Genomic DNA, 19,483 nt, shown 5'->3' on the forward strand with positions numbered 1-19,483 from the left:
GTTTCTTTTGTGCACAGCCAAATGGAATTTAGTAATGAGGATAGGGAACATGTTGGATAGTTAAATATGTATTGGATGAAGGGATCAGCTTTTTCTTTGTGTAGGCTTTGTATGATAGGCAGTGCCTTACCTGGGTGTGTCACAGCTTGTTACTGTACCTAAAGAACCTATTAATTTTCCACTCAATTTCACTCTCTTTGCTATATCCTTTGGAACAACCAGTTTGGTACTGTAATAGAATCTTACTCTCATAAAAGTGAAATTTCATTTATACTTTTGGATCATATGCTTTTTGGGTCAACATAATGGAGTAGAAGACTATTCATTTGTTTATTTTTTTGAAGTGGGAATGAGGAAAGGAACTATTCATGAAGTAAGTAGAGAACAGATTTCTTGATCACACTTGAATGGGATCCTTTGGTCATAGAAAGAAGATCACTTGTGCCTTTATACCTTCTCCAGCTTTTATTTTGAAAATTTCTAACCTATACATAACCTTAATGAATAGTATACTGAGCACCTATATAAACTTTTTAACCTAATTCTTTTTTTTTGTACCAGGGATTGAACTCACAACTGCGTGCTTGCAGTACTTCTGCTGCTGAGCTAAATCCCCAGCCCCTATATAAACTTTTTGGTTGATCAGTTTGTAAACATTTTGCTATATTCGTTTTATTTGTATGTATGTAAGATTTCTTTTCTGTGACATATCAAAGCAAGTCACAGATATTATAATGTATGAAGTATTTCTCCTAAGGTCAAGGAGAGTCTTCCAAATAAATAAGTTTAGCCTATTATCAAATTCAAAAACTTTAGCACCAATTTATTAATAGCATTGAATGTAAAAATCATATTCAGATATCTTTGCCAGGTGCCAACATGCTTATGAAAGCCCCTTTAACCTTTGGAAATGTCTACACACACACACACACACACACACACACACACACGTATATGAGATACTTGTGCCTTCATAAAAATTTTGATACAGATGTTTAAGGGCAGTCCTAGATATCGCCCCCTTCCTCCTCTTCTCCCTTTCTCCCTTCTTTCCTGTGCTGGAGATCAAAACCAAGTCTTTGTGCTTGCTTAGTTAGTCATTCTGCTACTTGGCTGCAACCTCACCCCAACATCTGCATTTTCTTTACAGTATTATGTCTAATTCTAACACACCCTCTTTTATTTATTGTTTTCTTTATTATTTGTTGTTGTAGTTTTTTGAGACAGGGTTTCACTATGCAATTCAGGCTGGCCTTGAATTCACTTTGTAGCATAGGCTGGCCTCAAACTCACAGTGATCCTCCTAGTTTAGCTTTCCCAGTGCCAGAATTATGTGTGTGTGTGCCACCATGCTCAGCACACATCCCTTTTTAAAACTACTGTACTAGACTCAAGATGATTGTTTCATATCAAGTGGGCGTGTTTTAGAAGATATTCTTAGACTGAGATTGCTTGAGTCCTACCCTAGGTCAAGCAGTGGATTGAAGTTGTCTTCCAGTGTCCATGGAAGACTGTTCTAGGATGCTGTTGAGATACTAAAATCTACAGATGCTCATCTTATTCAAAATAGTATAGTATTTTCATATAACCTATGCATATCCTCTTACATACTTAAATTTTCTCTCAGTTACTTACGGTACTATTACAATGTAAATACTATGCAAATAACTGTTACATTGTATTGTCTAGGCACTAATGATAAGAAAAAAATTTTCATATATTCAATACAGATTTTTAAAAATCTGAATATTTTCAATCTGTGACTTGCCAAATTTATGGATACTGAGCCCTCAGCTTACTGATATGTAGTTCTTATGTGATATAATTCATGTGTTTAATGTCTTTGTTCGGTGATTTTTATTTTACAGATATGTACAGCTAGTAATTGCAATAGTCAATTTTAGATTATTTTCAGGATATTAGAAAGAAATTTTATAGGCCTAAGTCTGTAACCTCAGCACTGTGGGAGGCGAGGCAGAAGAATCTTTAAGTTTGAATGAAAATCAATTTAGCAAGATTCTGCTACCTCAAAATAAAAAATAAAATAAGACGGTGCTGTAGCTCAGTGAAGGCCCTGGGATCAATCTCTAGTAGCTCCTCTATCCTTGATCGGTTTTTGCTATTGCTTCCTCACCTCTGTTCCCTAGGTGACTACAAATCTATTTTCCACTTTTATTTTTTTAAGAGCAGAAAATATTTATCAGGGAAAAGAAAGTTTAAGGTTTTTTTTTTTTTTGTACCGGGGATCGAATTCACAACCTCGCACCTGCCAGGCAGGCACTTACACCACTGAGCTAAATCCCCAGCCCATATAGGAAAAGAAAGTTTCTAGGACAGACGGTTCTGAGTGGTTTGTTGGCAATGCCACTTCTCAAGGGATTTTTATAGAGCAAAACCATAAGGTTAGATGAGAGGGAAAAGGTAGAGTGCCCTGAGGCCTTTCAGTTTTGCTTGCCCAGCTGGGAAGAATGGTCTGAGATCTGGGCCTCCACTGCAGAGTGCTGTCCAACTTGCAGTGGCTACCTCTACAATCAGGGAATAGTGTTGGGGCCCCCTTGAGGTGGCTTGGTTTTCTGCAATGGTAGTAGGTAAGTTTAGTCGTTAAGCTCTTCTTGGAGCTCCAAGACTCAGATTTAGGGTCTATTCTTTTTAAGGGTGCAACAAAGGCAGCCAGTTTGTTTGGTCTCTTTGTTTTCTCCCTGGGCTTTTTCCTAATCTTGATTATAAACTACTGAGGAGGCTGTTTTCATTAAAGTATCAAGTGAGGTATCTGGAGCAAAAGCTATCTTTTGTAGCTTTTTCCTAATATCTGAAACTGAGTAATAAACTTGTCTTTATTTATTTATTTATTTATTTATTTATTTATTTTTTATCGGTACTGGGGATCGAACTCACAACCATACACTTGCAAAGCAGGTGCTTATTCCGCTGAGCTAAATCCCCCACCCCAATAAAGAATAATATGTCCTTCTGTCAAATCAGGAGGATGTATGTTTTATCAGTATCTCATGTAAACAATCTAATGTTGCAGAGAGGTTTTCATTTTTCTCCTGTAAATAGTTAACAATTTAAAATAACTGAAGAGCTTACTTCTTAGACCTTCAAGAATACATGTTTGAAAATGCTCCTTATTCTAATCCCTCATCAGGTTGATAGGTCAGTGGAGGTCTTATATAGGGACTGCTTGGTTTCCAGTAGTACTGGCTGTTCCCTTGGCTGTCTTCTGAGCTTCTAAAGTTAAATTTATCTCCAAACATAATAGCAGTTTGTAATCCCACTGTGTCTCACTAAAAGCCAGTGTTTGATTTAAGAGTAGCATTGCATCTCCCCAGGCTGTTTTATAAGTTTGAGTAAGTCTTCCAAAGACCTCAGTGTACTTATCACGGTCATTTAAAAACTTTCCCAAATCTTGTTTGATCTGTCTTAAGTCACTGAGAAAAAAAGTTATATGAATACAGGTAGTCTCTCATATGGCTTATAGTTATATTTTGAACACGTAAGAATTATTTCTTAATGTAAAGAATATCTGAACATAAAGGATAATTCTGTCCATTTTCCCTGTTTCTTATAGTACAGTTCTAGTGTGGAATTCCATTTTGGCACTATGGGATAAGCAGGCCATGCATGGGTGCAGAAAAATATTAAATTGCTCTTTTTCAATATGTGAGGGTTGAATATTTTCTAGTACTTAAGAATATATTCCAAAGGAGTAAGAGATTTTGGCGCTCAGTATCCAGTCTGAAAATATAAGAGTGCTCACTTTGGCAACACTGAAAATACAAGACAAAAAGTTAGGCAACCCATTTAGGACCTCTCCTGCTTCTCAGAAGCTATTTCTGTTCCCCATTCTTTTTCCCTTATAAATTTTTGTACACTTAAAAAAATTGCTGTATCTTTAATTTCTACTTGATTTTTATATCCCCAAGGTATCCTCTGAGGTGACCAACTCTAGAGCAGGTAGCTGCCGTCGGATAGAAATCAGAAGATAGATCTGGTTGAATTTTCTACCCTTATTGGCTCCGCAACCCAGTCTTCCCCAGGAACTTGAGCTGTGTTTTTAAAATCACTAGTTAGAATTGATCTCAGCAGTAAATCATGTTTAATGAAGGAAGCATTGCTTAGCACTAAACCATTGCTTTCTAGTTCTTTGTGAGAAAGTGAGGGCAAAGAACAAAGAGCCAGTTGGAAGTAGTTTGAGGCTTCTCAACCTTGAAAAGAGATCATCACCTCTAGAGATAGGTTCAGGTAAGAATGACTTAGTTAAATTTTGTTGGGCCTTAGGGCAGAAAAGCCTTTAAGACATTCCTGTTACCTGTCTAACCACCCGGGCAGTGTTTTCTAGCAGCAAGATAGGGGTATGCTTTTTAAAGTGCATTTTAAAATTTCTGCTTCTCACAGGTTAAACCTATACCCATTACTTACCAACCACAATTTTCATGTCAGTAAAGGCACATTCATCAGTGTTCTTCAATCACATCAAAGAAGAGAAAGGCTGACTTAAACCTTTCTTATTTTTAGCATATGCAAGGCATAAATGTAAATCATTCCCCTGGTAGCTGCCTTCCTCGTGAAAGGCAAACAGTTATTGCAAGCTGCCTCAGGCGGAATAAGTGGGGATGGTCTGACAATAAGGTGATTCTAAAGTTAACAAATGCTTATTTTCTATGGGCTCTCCTTAAAAGTTCTTAGTTGTTTGGTAGGAGGAAAATAGGTTGCAGTAGTTTAGAATTCCTTCCCATGTAATCTTACATGCCTCCAAGCGAAAGAAAGTTAAAAGTGGTAGAGAAAGATTAGAAATGAGATTAGAAAAAGGAGGTTTGTATGGACAATTATTTTAAAGAAAAAAAGAGGCATTATGGCAGTCATTAAAGAAAAAAAAAGGTTTTCTCATGCTTATGGTGAGTTATTGAGACAACTTGCTCATGAGTCGAAACTCTTAGTCTGGAAAGGTGAGACTAGGGAATCTCCTAAGCTAAGATTACCCCTCCTTATCAGCAGAAGAAAGCAAACTAAGAGGAAGCAGATTCAACATTTTCTTTAGAGAATAGAGAAAGATCAGGCCAGTTTGTTTCAGTTGAACTCATCTCCCAGGTCTCAAGAACAGCTGCCAATCTGTTGTCTTTTAACTAGTGGAGTAGGGTCCCATGATTTATATTGACCCATGAGGGGGAGATTTTTGTGTGATCCTCTGGTTAAAAAACACATGTGTGTAAAACATCAGCAACAAAAATAGGCAGCATGGAGCAGAGCAGAATGCAAGAGCCCAAGAGCTGCCCATGTCTTTATCATATAATTCATATACAGGTTATTATCTCATATTTACATTCTTATCATGATAGCCTCATTGGTACATGCATAGTTGTCCACTGCTAAATCATGATTGTGTAACTATATCCCCACTGTGCATTTGTGCTGGACAATGAGGTCATGTCCTTAGGTGTCCTGAGCTTTGAAGCAATCTGAGTGGTTCTCCTCAATTTTACTAATAAGCATGTATATTTTAAAATATAAGCTAGATTTCATAAAGAGACCCATTTCACAGATTTTTATGTAAAAGTTTACTAGTGGATGCTCTAACATTACTCTTTTTAGTACTCTTGTCTAACAAATCAAATGAGACACCAGTAAATTAAACAACTGATCCAAATGTAACATAAATTTACCATCATTTTAAGAAAATCAATACATAAAAGAGACAAGGCCTAAGCAATTGACAGAGACAAAGCATAAAATTAAAAACATTTGCATTTAACAAACAAGCCTGACAATTTGATTCCTAAGTGTGTAGCAATCCAGAAGCTATGAAACAAAAGCAAACTCTTACTTCCAACCAAGTGTCTTGGTAGGAGCCCTCCAAATGATATAGGGATGGTATAGGACCAATTCAATAGACCAAATAATATAAATATTATAACTGTTAACCAGCTAGCCTGCTAGATATCTTTTAAGCCAAGTTTGTGTTCTCTAAAGTGGAAGAATGAATTCTAGAAACAGCAGAGGTTAAGAGCAGGAAATATATATATATATTTTTTTGGTCTTTTTCCTTTTTATTGGTACCGGGGATCGAACTCATGACTGCCTGCTTGCAAGGCAGGTGCTTATGCCACTAAGCTAAATCCCCAGCCCCGAGCAGGAAATATTTATTGGGGGGAAAAAGCTATATTGGAGGGAAGCTTCTAAGAGATACAAGGGGTCCCAAGTGTGTTGCCCTGTTTGCCTATTGTATATACATAATATACATATGAATTTATAATCATATACTTCTTAGCCTTTCGTGCCTGGCTTCTTCGGTTTTTTTTTTTTTTTTTTTTTTGATACCAGCCATTGAACTCAGGACCTCATGATGTCATGCTTGTCAGGCAGGCACTTGTGCTACTGAGATAAACCCCCAGTTCTTGCCTGATTTCTTTGATATAGCATAGTGGGTCCAAGTTCATTGATGTTTATTGTATCAACACTTTATTGTTTCTTATTGGTTGAGAATATTTTGACGTTCAGGAATGTCTCATTTTGTCAGTTGATAGATATTTGGAGTGATTTTTCCTTTTGACTGTTATGAGTGATGCTGATATAAAAATTTGGGTACAAATTTTAATGTGGATCCATGTTTTCATGTCTTTTGGGTATATAAATAGTGGAATCGCTGGGTCATGTAGTAACTATTTAATTATTTTAGGAATTTTGATGTCTCTCCATCCTTGTCATTACTTTTGATTTTCTTTGTGACTTTAGCTGACCTACTGCATATAAACTGTTATCTGTGGCTTTGATGTGCAGCTTGCTAATGACTAATGATGTTGACCATCTTTTCTTTTTTAATTTTTTTTTATTTTTAAGAGAATAAAACCAAACAAAATAAAACAATACAGCCAATCAAAGCAAAACATTAAAAATGATGCAGGACTTCAAAACAAGATAATGAGAAATCAAAAATGGCTGCCATAATGCCTCTTATTATCTTCAGAATAGCTGTCCATACCATCAGCTATATTAAAATGAAACTAAATAAAGCAGACCAATCAAAACAGTGAAAGTGACACAGGATTTCAAAACAAAATAATAGGAAGTCAACAATGGCTATCATAATGCCTCTTATTATCTTCAAAATAGCTGCCCATACCATCAGACCTAAAAAAATCAAAACAGAATAGGATAAAACCAGTCAAAACAAAAACAGTGAAAGTACAGGACTTCAAAACAAGATAATAGAAAATCAATAATGGTTACCATAATATATCTTACTATCTTTTAAATAGCTGTCCATGCCTCAGATATAATCAAATCAAATCAAACAAAATAATAAAACAAATCAAATCAAAACAATGAAAATAATATAGGATTTAAAACAAAATAATAGGGAATTCACAATGGCTTTCCCTTTTTAGATGTTTTCTCCCTTTTTACTTTTTTAATATGTGTTGTACCTTTTGGATCCCACTAACTCCTTCAATTTTTTATACTAGGGAGACAACATGATGTTCACCTATGTGAGTCCAAGCCTTTTCACCCAAAAGCATGACCATAAGTTGCATCCATTTATCTATAAGAGCCTCGTGATTATCCTTCTTTATACCTGAATGGCATTCTGTTGTATAAGAATGCCGTATCTTTCTTATTTGTTATGCAGTTGATGGGCAAGCTATCCCTGCTTTTTTTTTCTGGTTCCCGGTTGCATGGAACATTGTTTTCTCTCCTTTTGCTTTCAATCTGTGAATTTCCTTTCGAGTTAATGTGTTTCTTGTATACTGCATATTGATGGATCTTGTTTGTTGATCCACTCTACTTTTGTTTCTTTTTATTGGTGAACTGAGGCCATCTACATTAATGGTTACAGCCAACATGCATTGATTTGTCTCTACCATGCTTTTTTCCCTGCTGTTGGCTCCCTACTTTTCCCCTCCATTTAGTTGTCTGCTCTGCTCAGTGGTCCCATTTTGCTGCTGTTCCTGGGACTGTGGTCATTTTTATCTCTCTGGAATATCCTTCAATACTTTTTGTGGTTTGGTGTTTTGACCGTCTTTTCAGGTGTTTATTGAACATTTGTTTATCTTCTTTAAACTAATAGCTATTTTGATTCTTTTCCCATTTGAAAAAATTTGAAATTGAAAATTGAGTACCTGTTTGTTTAATTGTGAATTTATAAAATCGTTATTTCTTTAGATTCAAAGCTAATTACAGTGAGCTCTCTAAGACTGTTCTGCATTCTGTCAGTTCAACCACTCTTAAGAGATCAGTCTATCTGTCCTGCTTGCAAAGTTTCAAAAAGCAAAACTTGAATTTGGTACACACTGAAGACTAATCTAGTCTATTCAAGTGAAGTGATGATGTCGAGGCACACCATACTGTAGCTTTCTATCAGATCTTTTGACCCATGTTTGCCTTGAATCTTTTTCATGTACTAAGTGTAAAGTTAGGTCTTTAATGACTTCATTTGTTCTGGGCTGGATGTGTGGTTCTTTTTTCTTGTCATCATTATATATAAATAACACAGTATAACAAGTATTTAAATAACATTTACATTGTAATAGTTATTGTACATAATTGAGAGGTGATTTAGGGTTTAGGGAAGATGTGGGCTGGGGATATAGCTCAGTGGCACAGCACCTGCCTGGCAAGTACAAGGTCCTGAATTTAATTCCTGGCATAAAAAACAGTAGGCAAGATGTATTTGGATTACATGCAAATGCTATATAATGTTTTATAGGGACTTGAATACTTTTCAGACTTTGGAATCTATTGGAGGTTCAGGAACCAATCCTTCAGGGATACCAAGAGAAGACTTACTTTTTTCCAGAGATCTGCCTTTTGTGTTCTCAAAGACTTTTCTTTCTTGAACTGTTTACTTGCCTGCTATAACTTCATGCTAGTTTTTCCCTTTTTATGCTACTACCTAAAGATTTCCAAATGAGCATTTATATTTTATAGCATGTTTGCTAGTTAATATTAAAGCCTTTTCTTACTTTATTTGAGTTGGATTGTACCTTGACATCACACCTGCTTTGGCTATGGCATTTCTTTTTTTGTCATTCTGAGACAGGGTCTTGCTATACAGTTCAGACTGGGCTTGAGCTCATATTATAATCCAGGTTGATCTTGAATGCAAAGATCCTCCTGCCTCAGCCTCCGAAGTGCAGCACAGATATGTACCACCACACCTGACTTGTTTTTGTTTTTGTGGTTTTTTTTTGAAACAGGGACTTAATTTGTGGTGCTGGCTGGCCTTGAACTCCCTTATGTAGCCCATGCTTGTCTTGAATTCATGTTGATTCTCCTGCTTCTGCCTCTGCCTTCTAAGTGTTGGAGTTACTGATGTATACCATCATGCTTGGCTAGTTATGACATCTCTGATAAGTCTTAATTTGTTAATACTTATGGTTGTATACAGTATTTATACCAGTTTCAGAGAGCTTTTGGTTCAGTAAGGTTCACATAGAATAAAACAATTAATTGAAAAGTAATTATGATTTAAAAAGTAACAGAAAGGAATTGTGCTGGCTGTAATTATTTGGGAGGCAGTGTGCCAGAAGTTAGGCTTATCCAGAGTCTGGAGAACACATTGGTAAAAGCATCAATGTAATAAATATTTTCATTTCAAGCCCATATAGATAATCTGTTTATGAAGTGATTGAACTTGTTCCTCATTTCTTAGGGTTATTCTCAAAATATCTACTGAGAGACTTCCTTTGGAGATCTGTTTTCTCCATACATATTTTTTTATTATACATATATTTTTAAATTTTGAAAGTAGTAAAATACTACAGATCAAGACAGAATAAAGCCAACTGAGACAGTGTAGTGAAATTGGTACAGAACTTCACAGCAGGTTACCAGGATCACAGTAATAGGTATCACAGTATATTTAGTTATCTTTACAATAGGTGTTCTTTCAATCACGTATATCAAAATAAAATAAAATACAGAATATTATACTTATCAAAACAGTATTGAATAGAGCAGTACCATTAATCAGAATAAAGCAAAACAATAATAAAAATATTTGCCTTTAAAGGTGGTAGAAGGAAATCCCCCTTATTTGCTATGGTCAACTTCCCAAGAGACGCTCAGATTTCTGGTTCCCCTTTGCTAACGGGGGGGATAGGGGAAGAGGGTAGAGAAAGTGGGATGTTTGACTGTAGGCCGTGTACCAGTAGGTTCATTGTTGCTTACCAGGGAGGCAGGCTGGATGCTTGGTTTCCCAGCATCCTAAGTTATACCATGGTGTGTATCTTAGAAGACACTGGTGGTTTTCCCCCTGGAGGGGCCGTAGTCTGCCACACCACAGCCACTTAGCAGAGAGGTGAGCTGCTTGCCCAGTGTCCTAAGTTCCAACATGGCATGGATTACAGGAGACACTGGTGGTTCTCCCCCTGGAAGGGCTGCAGTCTGCCACACCACTGCCGCTTACCAAGTTGGCGAGCTGCTTGCTTGGTTTCCCAGTGTCCTAAGTTCCAGCATGGCGTGGATCTCAGGAGACACTCGTGGTTCTCCCCCTGGAAGGGCTGCAGTCTGCCACACCACTGCCGCTTACCAAGTTGGCGAGCTGCTTGTTTGGTTTCCTAGCCAGTTTTCTCCATACATGTTGAAAGTACCATTCTCATTAGTGGTTCCCAGACCATGTTATAAAAAGAACATTATTATTATTATTATTTTGAGGTACTGGGGATTGAATCCAGGGCTTTGCACTGAGTTACCTATTCAGCCCTTTAAAATTGTTTTATTTTGAGATAGGTCTCACAAAGTTGCCCAGGCTGTGCTCCAACTGACAGTCCCTTCTTGCCTCAGCTTCCCTGAGTGCTGGAATTATAGCATGTACCACTAAGTCCATCTGTAATTATATTATTATATGTTTGTAGGGATCACAAAAAGCTTGGGTAGCATTTAGCTCATTTATTATTACTATTACTTTTAAAGAAAAATTGAATACTATTGAATTCTAGTGTTGAAAGTGACATACCAGAAAGATTTTTGAATTGGAAGGGTAGGGTCTATCTGATTCTATTTAAATTTGCATAAAAGGCCAAGTTTTTTCAGGCCTTGTTTTCTTATCTTTGAAATGAGTGTAATTCTTTCTATTACTTCTTATGAGTATTTTAAATTGTATTTACAGCTTTGAGTTTTGTCTTCCTTATCTCTGACATATATTTATGTGGAGAGCTCTAAAAACTATCCCGTCTGTTTATTTTGTTTTTTTCATCTCCCCAAACCAATTTTTTCTTAGTTATTTCCTGTCTGCTTTTCTTGTCCTCCTTCTGTTCTCCTTTTCCTTCTCATCCTCCCCTCCTCTCACATAGTGAAGATTGAACCCAGGACCTTTGCACTGAGTTATATCCCTAGCTCTTTTTTTTACTTTTAATTTTTAGAGAGGGTTTTATTTTATTTAAAAGGAAAAAGAGAAAAACACAAAACAAAACAAAGCGGTGTAAGGGTACAAGTAATACAGAACTACAAAAAAAAAAAAAGAAAAAAAAAAGTAAGAAATCACCAGTTAATAGATTACATATTATCATCTTAGAGATAGTTGCTCAAGTCACACTATCAAAGCATACAAAGTGGACATTCAAACAGTGAGACTGCAAACAGTTGTGTTCAATGATCCAACCAAAAACATTAATATGGTCAGCTATTTAACACCCCTAAACACACTTGCTGTTGTATCCTTTAGAGCTCTTTTTTTCCCTCTCTTTTTTACAACAAAATTTACACATTTTGGGTTTTATTACTCCTTAGTTCTTATTACTTTTTTTTTGGGAGAGAATAAAGTCAAATATGGCAAAACAAAGCTGTCAGTCAAAACTAAGGATAGACATAGCACATGATGTAAAACAGAGTACAAGGTTATCAACAGTGTTTATCAACAATGTCTCTTGTTTCCTTAAAAAGAATTGTCTATCTCATTAGATATTATAAAGTTGAACAAAAGTAGAGAACAAGACCAATAAAACTTAAGCATTGTAAACATTACAGGACTTCCAAAGGAGACAATAGTCAAACCAGAATGGGCATCTTAGTGAATCTTATTGCCTTCAAAGTAGTTGCCTATACCCTCAAACTTGACACTATCATACAGAATGGAACAGAGTCTAATCAGTCAAAACAAGATCGTGGGAGTAGGACTTCAAAACAAGTTAATAGGAAATCAAAAAAAGTTACTATTTTATATTCTGCTAATTTTTAAAATTTTCCCCTTAATTAAAACAAACATAAATAACTAAAATTTTTTTTAATGTATAAGGGAGAGATTGAGATAAAAGAGGACATAACAATATAACAATACAGGTCAAAGCATGACTGTTTCAGCAACCTAGTGCTTCACCACCAAATAACCCGACTTAATAGTAGTTACCATAGTGTCTGTCTTTTTCCTTGAAGTATTTGAATAAAATTTCATATACTATAGCTTCAAATATTTCCATATCAAGAAGCCCAGAATAAAGCCTTTCCAATTAATAAGTGAAAACTTTATAAGGCTTCAAGGCCACATAATGGGGAATCATGATTACCACATATTTTTATATATGTGAATCATTACTTACATTAGGGAAACTATTCGGTATTCACACATGCGAGATTGATTTATTTCACTTATGAGTATGGTCTTAAGCTGTGCCCATTTATTGATAAATATCTCAATGTGATCCTTCTTTATAGCTGAATAATACTCCATTGTATAGAAATACCACAACTTTTTTATCCATTCCTCAGTTGATGAACACTTGGGTTGTTTCCAAGATCTGGCGATTACAAATTGTGCTGCTATAAACATAGGTGCACATATATCACTGTGGTATGATGTTTTCATTTCTTCTGGGAATATGCCTAGAAGTGGAATAGCTGGAATAAATGGGACTTCCAATCCCAGCTTTTTGAGAAATCTCCAGACTGACCTCCACAAAGGCTGCACCAGTCTACACTCCCACCAACAGTGTAGGAGAGTTCCTTTTTGCCCACAGCCTCTCCAGCATTTGTTGTTGTTGGTTTTCTTGATCCTGGCCATTCTTTCAGGAGTGAGATGGTATCTCAGTGTGGTTTTAATTTGCATTTCTGTAATGACCAATGATGATGAACATTTTTTCATGTATTTATTTGCCATTTGCATTTCTTCATCTGAGAAGTGCGTATTCATCTCAGATGCCCATTTTTGGATTGGATCTTTGAATTTTGGGGGTCTGAGTTTTTAAAATTTTTTATATGTTTTAGACAAGAGTCCCTTGTCTGAGAGAGAGTTACTAACATCTTTTCCCAGTTTGTGTGTTTTCTTTTCACTATGTTGGAGAATTCTTTTGACATGCAGAAACTTTTTAATAAGAAGTGGTCCCAGTTATTGATTCTGGGAAGTATTTCCTGTGCGGTTTGAGTCCTGTTCATGAATTCTCTACCTAATCCTATGTCTTCAAGGTTTCTACCCAATTTGTCTTCCAATAGGTTTAGTGTTTCTGTTTTACTATTCAGATCTTTGACCCATTTAGATTTTAATTTAGTACATGGTGATAGACATGGGTGTAGCTTTAGTTTTCGGCAAATGGAGAGCCAGTTTTTCCAGCACCATTTATTAAAGAGACTGTCGTTCTTCCAGTGAACCTGCTTGGCTCCTTTATCAAAGATAAGGTGGTTGAGTGTGTTTGTAGTTGTGGTTGTATCTTCTAATCTATTCCACTGATCTTCGGCTCTGTTTTGATTCCAATACCATGTTGGTTTTACTACTGTTGCTTTGTAGTATAATTTCAAGTCAGGGATTGTGATGCCTCCTGCTTTGTCTTTGCTGCTTAGAATTGCCTTTGCTATTCTAGGTCTCTTCTGGTTCCAGATGAAATTTAGGAGTGATTTCTCTAGATCTATAAGGTATGTTGACGGTATTTTTATTGGGATTGCATTGAATCTGTATAACAGTTTTGGGAGAATGGCCATTTTCACAATGTTTGTTCTTCCTATCCATGAGCAAGGGATGTCTTTCCATTTTCTGAGATCATCTTCAATTTCTTTTTTTCAGTGTATTATAATTTTCACTGTGTAAGTCTTTCACTTCTTTCGTAAGAGTAATTCCTAAATATCTCATTTTTTTGCTTGCTAATGTGAAGAGTGTAGTTTCTCTTATTTCCCTCTCTGTGATTTTGTTGTTCATGTATAGGAATGCTGTTGATTTCTGAGTATTGATTTTGTATCCAGCCACATTACTGAATTTATTTATTGTATCTAAGAGTCTTTCAATGGAGTTTAGGGGGTCTTCTATGTAGAGTATCATGTCATCTGCAAACAATGATAATTTAACTTCTTTTCCTATCTTTACCCCTTTTATTTCTCTCTCTTGCCTTATTGCTCTGGCTAGTACTTCCAGTACTATATTAAATAGGAGTGGTGATAAAGGACATCCTTGTCTTGTGCCTGATTTTAAAGTAAAGGCTTTCAATTTTTGGCCATTTAGTATGATGCTGGCTGTTGGTTTGTCATAAATGGCCTTTATTATATTGAGGTAAAGACCATCTATTCCAATTTTCTGTAAAGTTCTTATCATGAATGAATGTTGGACCTTTTCGAAGGCTTTTTCTGCATCTATAGAAATGATCATGTGATTCTTATTTTTGGCTTTATTGATATGGTGGATTACATTTATTGATTTACGTATGTTGAACCATTCGTGCATTCCTGGGATGAATCTCACTTGGTCATGGTGTATAATCTTCTTGATGATTTGCTGCATCCTATTTTATTGAGGATTTTTGCATCTGTGTTGATTAGGGAGATTGGTCTATAGTTCTCTTTTTTAGTTGGGTCTTTCTCAGGTTTTGGTACTAGAGTAATATTTGCTTCCAGGAATGACTTAGGAAGGATTGCTTCCCTTTCAATTTCATTGAAGAGTTTGAGGAGTGTCGGCATTAGGTCTTCTTTGTATTTCTTGTAGAATTCTGCAGTGAATCCATCTGGGCCTGGGCTCTTCTTTGTAGGTACGGACTTAATTACATTTTCAATTTCATTAACAGAGATTGGGTTATGCAGCAGTTTTACATCCTCTTGATCTAGCTTTGGTACTTCATATGTTTCTAAGAATCTGTCTATTTCTTCTGTGTTATCAAACTTTTGAGAGTAGAGCTTTTCGAAATAGGTGTTGATGATCTTCTGTATTTCTGTTGGGTCTGTAGTGATTTCACCTTTTTCATTTCTTATTGCATGAATTTGAGCTTTTTCTTCCCTTTTTTAAGTAAGCTTGGCTAGGGGCTTATAGATTTTATTTATTTTTTCAAAGCACCAATTCTTTGATTCGTTGATTCTTTGGATTGTTTTCTTAGTGTCTATTGCATTGATTTCTGCTCTGATTTTTATAATTTCCTCTCTTCTTTTGGCTTTGGGCTCGACTTGCTCTTCTTTTTCTAGCTGTTTGAGGTGTAGCATCAAGTTATTTATTTGTGTTCGTTCTGTTTTCCTGATGTGGGAATTCAGTGCAATAAATTTTCCTCTGAGGACAGCTTTCATTGCATCCCAGAAATTCCGGTAAGTTGTATCTGCATTTTCATTTTTTTTTAGGTATTGTTTAATTTCTTCTTTAATTTCCTCTGTGACCCACTGATTACTCAAGAGTGTGTTATTCAGTTTCCATGTGTTTGCGGGATTTTTGCAGTATCTTTTATCATTAATTTCAAATTTCAGAATGCTATGATCCGATAACATGCAAGGGATGATTTCAACTCTTTTGCATTTGTTTAAATATGTTCTGTGCCGCTAATATGTGGTCTATTTTAGAGAATGATCCATGTACTGCTGAGAAGAATGTGTATTCTGATGTTGTTGGGTGGAACTTTCTGTATATGTCTATCAAATCCATTTGTTTGCAGGTGTGATTCAGTTCTGTTATTTCTTTGCTCATTTTCTGACTGGTTGATCTGTCCCTTGGTGTCAATGGCGTATTAAGGTTTCCTGTTACAATTGTGTTACTGATAATTTGAGTTTTCATTTCTGTTAATAGTTGTTTTATATTACTGGGTGATCTGGAGTTTGGTGCATATATATTTAAGAGAGTTATCTCTTCCTCTTGGAGTTTTCACCTTACGAGTATGTAGTGACCTTCTTTGTCCTTTATGGTCATTGTTGGTTTAAAGTTCACATTGTTTGCAAACAGAATGGCTACTCCTGCCTTTTTTTGGATTCCTGCTGCATGAAGTATTGTTTTCCATCCTTTGACTTTCTGTGAGTATCCTTCTGGGTTAGATGGGTTTCCTGTAAACAGCATATGGCTGGATTTTGTTTCTTGATCCATTCTGCTGGTCTGTTTGTTTTGATTGGTGCATTGAGACCATTTACATTAATGTTTATTACTGTTAAATGCTGGTTTATTGTTGACATGTTATCTCTCTGCTGTTGCATCTTTATCTTTCTGTTCTGTTTAATTATCTGCTTTGCTTAGTGGTTTTTTCCTTTGTGTATCTAAACTGTCTTTCAATATTTTTTTCAGGGCTGGTTTGGTGTTCATGAAGTTCTTCAACTGTTCTTTGTCATGGAAGTGTTGTATTTCACCATGAATTTTGAATGATAGTTTTGCAGGATACATCAGTCTAGGTTGGAAATCATTTTGCTTTAGGATCTGGAATACTTCACTCCATGCTCTTCTTGACTTTATTGTTTGTGCTGAGAAGTCTGCTGTGATTCTGATAGGTTTTCCTTTATAAGTCATCTCTCTTTTCTCTCTGACAGCTTTTTTTTTTATTTTTTATTTAAAGAAAAGGAAACAAAAAAAATACATGGAGATAAAAAAAAGGGTAGAAATAATACAAAATTACAGACAAACAAAAGGTAAGAAATTGCCGGTTGATAAGTTACACATTGTCATCTTAGAAATAGCTGTTCAGGTTATAGAATTAAAGTTTTTAGAATGACATTCAAAAAGTGACCCTACAAACGATTCTGCTCTATGGTCGAACAAAAGCTCAGTACTATGATTATCAGTCCTACACATTTGTTTTACATCTCAAAGAGGGTAAGATTAAATATATCAAAACAGAACAGAACATTTAAAAAAAAAACAATTTAAAGAAATACAGATTTCAAAGCAAGTCAACTGGAGATCTTCATTATCTAACTGTCTCTAGTTTCTTACAAATAGTTGTCCCTATCTTCACCCACTTTATATACTTATTGCATATTATAAAACTAATCAAATCATTACAGGATGATGAAGTCTTTTTAGGTCCTCAAGTTCCAAATTAGGGAAGACAATAGTAACTACCATCGCATCTCTCATTCTCTTTGTGATAGCCGTCCCCATCTCTACATATGCTGAAGTTGAACTCAAGAAACCAGTCCACTGTCATTCTAATCAGCGAACAATAGATTGCTAGAATTTATATTATAATGCTACAAAATAAGCCTCGGGTTTCTCAGCGTCTCTTCCTCAGAGTATCTGTTCCTTACATCTTGCATTATATAATCTGTTCCCGTAAATAATTAAAAAAAAAAAATAACAACCCATGTGTGAATTTCTACCTATATATCTATCCTCTCTGTATTATAGGGAAAACCAAGTCATAGCAAGACAGCAAAACAATTTCCTAGAAAAACATGCAATGGATAAGACATATAAGACTACAATATAAATGATCTTCCGTAGCTACTGTTTTCTCTTGTTATTTTCAATAGATTTGTCCACAACACTGGCTTATTATAGTTAAACATAGTATCACCTATTTTTATAAAAACTTAACTTTGACAGCATTGTAGGATTTGAGAGCTGTTACTAATTAATACCAGTATGGATATCCTTTACATCTTGTCATGCTCAGAGTAGTTGCCTCTACTTTTAGGGTTGATGCTAACAAGCATACCAATTTCAAATAGTATCAGCCAAGGCCAACCAATAGTCTTATGATTCAGATTCAATTAAGATCAGTCATGGTAAGACAATGTAAGTAATACAGGATTTCAGTTTAAGTTAATAGGAAAGTAAGGATAGTTACCATGGTATAACCTGCTATTTTTGGTTCTAGAGGTCTGTGCCCTCAAATCTGACGTGAGTGGACAGACCCGAACAAATTAAATTCAATCTAAATATGGCACTAGGACTACTGTGTCTTTTAAATCGTTATACACCATTAACAATGACCTCTGCTTTTTTTAAAATGTAGTTTCAGAGCTGTCTATACTAAAGACTATAGCTTACCGTCTTTGCCTCATGTCTGCTACTCCACTTTTCTGCTATAATTTGTCCACCTTATTCCCTCATTCCATTGTCTGCCCCGTTCACTGAGGCCTCTCTGCCACTGTTGCTGGAATCCTGGTATCTCTTCCTTTCTTTCTCTGTAATGTCCTTCAGCGCTCTCTGAAGGGTTGGATTGGTGGCCACGAACTCCCACAGTTCCTCCTTGTCTTGAAAGTATCTTATTTCTTCATTAATTTTTAGAGAGAGTTTTGATGGGTATATGAACTTTGGTTGCATATTATTTTCTTTCAGGACTTGGAATATTTCTCCCCACTCCCTTCTTGGCTTAAGAGTTTGTGTTGATAAGTCTGTTGTTATTTTCATAGTTTTCCCGTTATAGGTAATCTGCATCTTTTCTCTGGCTGCTTTTAATATTCTGTTTTTTTGGTGGATTTCTGGAATCTTGATTATTATATGTCTAGGCGTAGATCTGTTTTGGTTGTAGGTAGCTGGTGTTCTGTATGGCTCTTTTATCTGGATATCATTTCTTTTTGCTATACATGGGAAATTTTGCTTTAATATATCTGTGAATATTTTTTGTATTTCATTTTTGGTTGCTCCTGCTTCCTCACTCACATTCTTTATTCTTAGGTTATGTATCTTTTTGTCATCCTCCAGTTTTTGAATTGCTTCTTTCTGGTTCCTTATTATTTTTAAGAGGCTTTTTCTTTCACGATCATATGCCCTAAATGTCTCTTCAAGTTTCAGAAGGCTGTCTTTAGTTTCTGTCAAGGCATTTTGATAGTGTTCAATGGAGTTTTTAGTTTCCTGATATTCTCTTTGGATCTGTTTCATGTATTCTAAGTTATGTTTAAATTCTTCTTCAGAAGTTTCTCTTTCTTTTCTGATTTCCTCTGTTCTTCCATCTGTGTTCTCTTGTGCGGGGCTTGTCATTTCTTTAATTAATCTCTTTATATCTTGCCTCACTTGGATCAGGAGTACAGCTTTAAATTCCTCTATGAGATCATGTAGGTACTTTTTAATTTTGGCTGATGCTGTGTCGAGTAATGGATGGTTACTGTCCTTGTTCTCTTCAGTGTTTAGTTCTCCTGGGCTTATTTTCTCCTGTTGGGCAGCTGGAGATTTTTTTTTATTTTTATCTCTTGTCATGTTTCTGGTTTCTTTCAGACTGTCCTGGGGTTCTCTGGCCCTCTCCGAATTGCTTAGGGCCTTTCAGAAGCGTGCTGGCTTGAGTTTTTGCTGTCCTCTCCAATTTACTGTTATCTGGGGTAGGCTGGGATGCAGGGGCGGTACAGGCTAGTGTCTAGCCTCTGTGCCAGTTAATTCATAAATTAGGCTGTA

The 19,483-nt window shown here is 35.8% G+C and overlaps 1 protein-coding gene across 7 annotated transcripts in view; it reads left to right on the forward strand.

Moving 5' to 3' along the window:
- The window catches only part of Mast2 (microtubule associated serine/threonine kinase 2), a 332,530-nt gene that overhangs the window by 94,211 nt on the left and 218,836 nt on the right, over positions 1–19,483 (forward strand). The gene's annotated exons all lie outside the window — the stretch shown is intronic.

The sequence above is a fragment of the Cavia porcellus genome, unplaced genomic scaffold (assembly GCF_034190915.1).
Source record: "Cavia porcellus strain 051 isolate PalLab524CR breed Dunkin Hartley unplaced genomic scaffold, mCavPor4.1 scaffold_25, whole genome shotgun sequence".
In the NCBI taxonomy this organism is placed as follows: domain Eukaryota; kingdom Metazoa; phylum Chordata; class Mammalia; order Rodentia; family Caviidae; genus Cavia; species Cavia porcellus.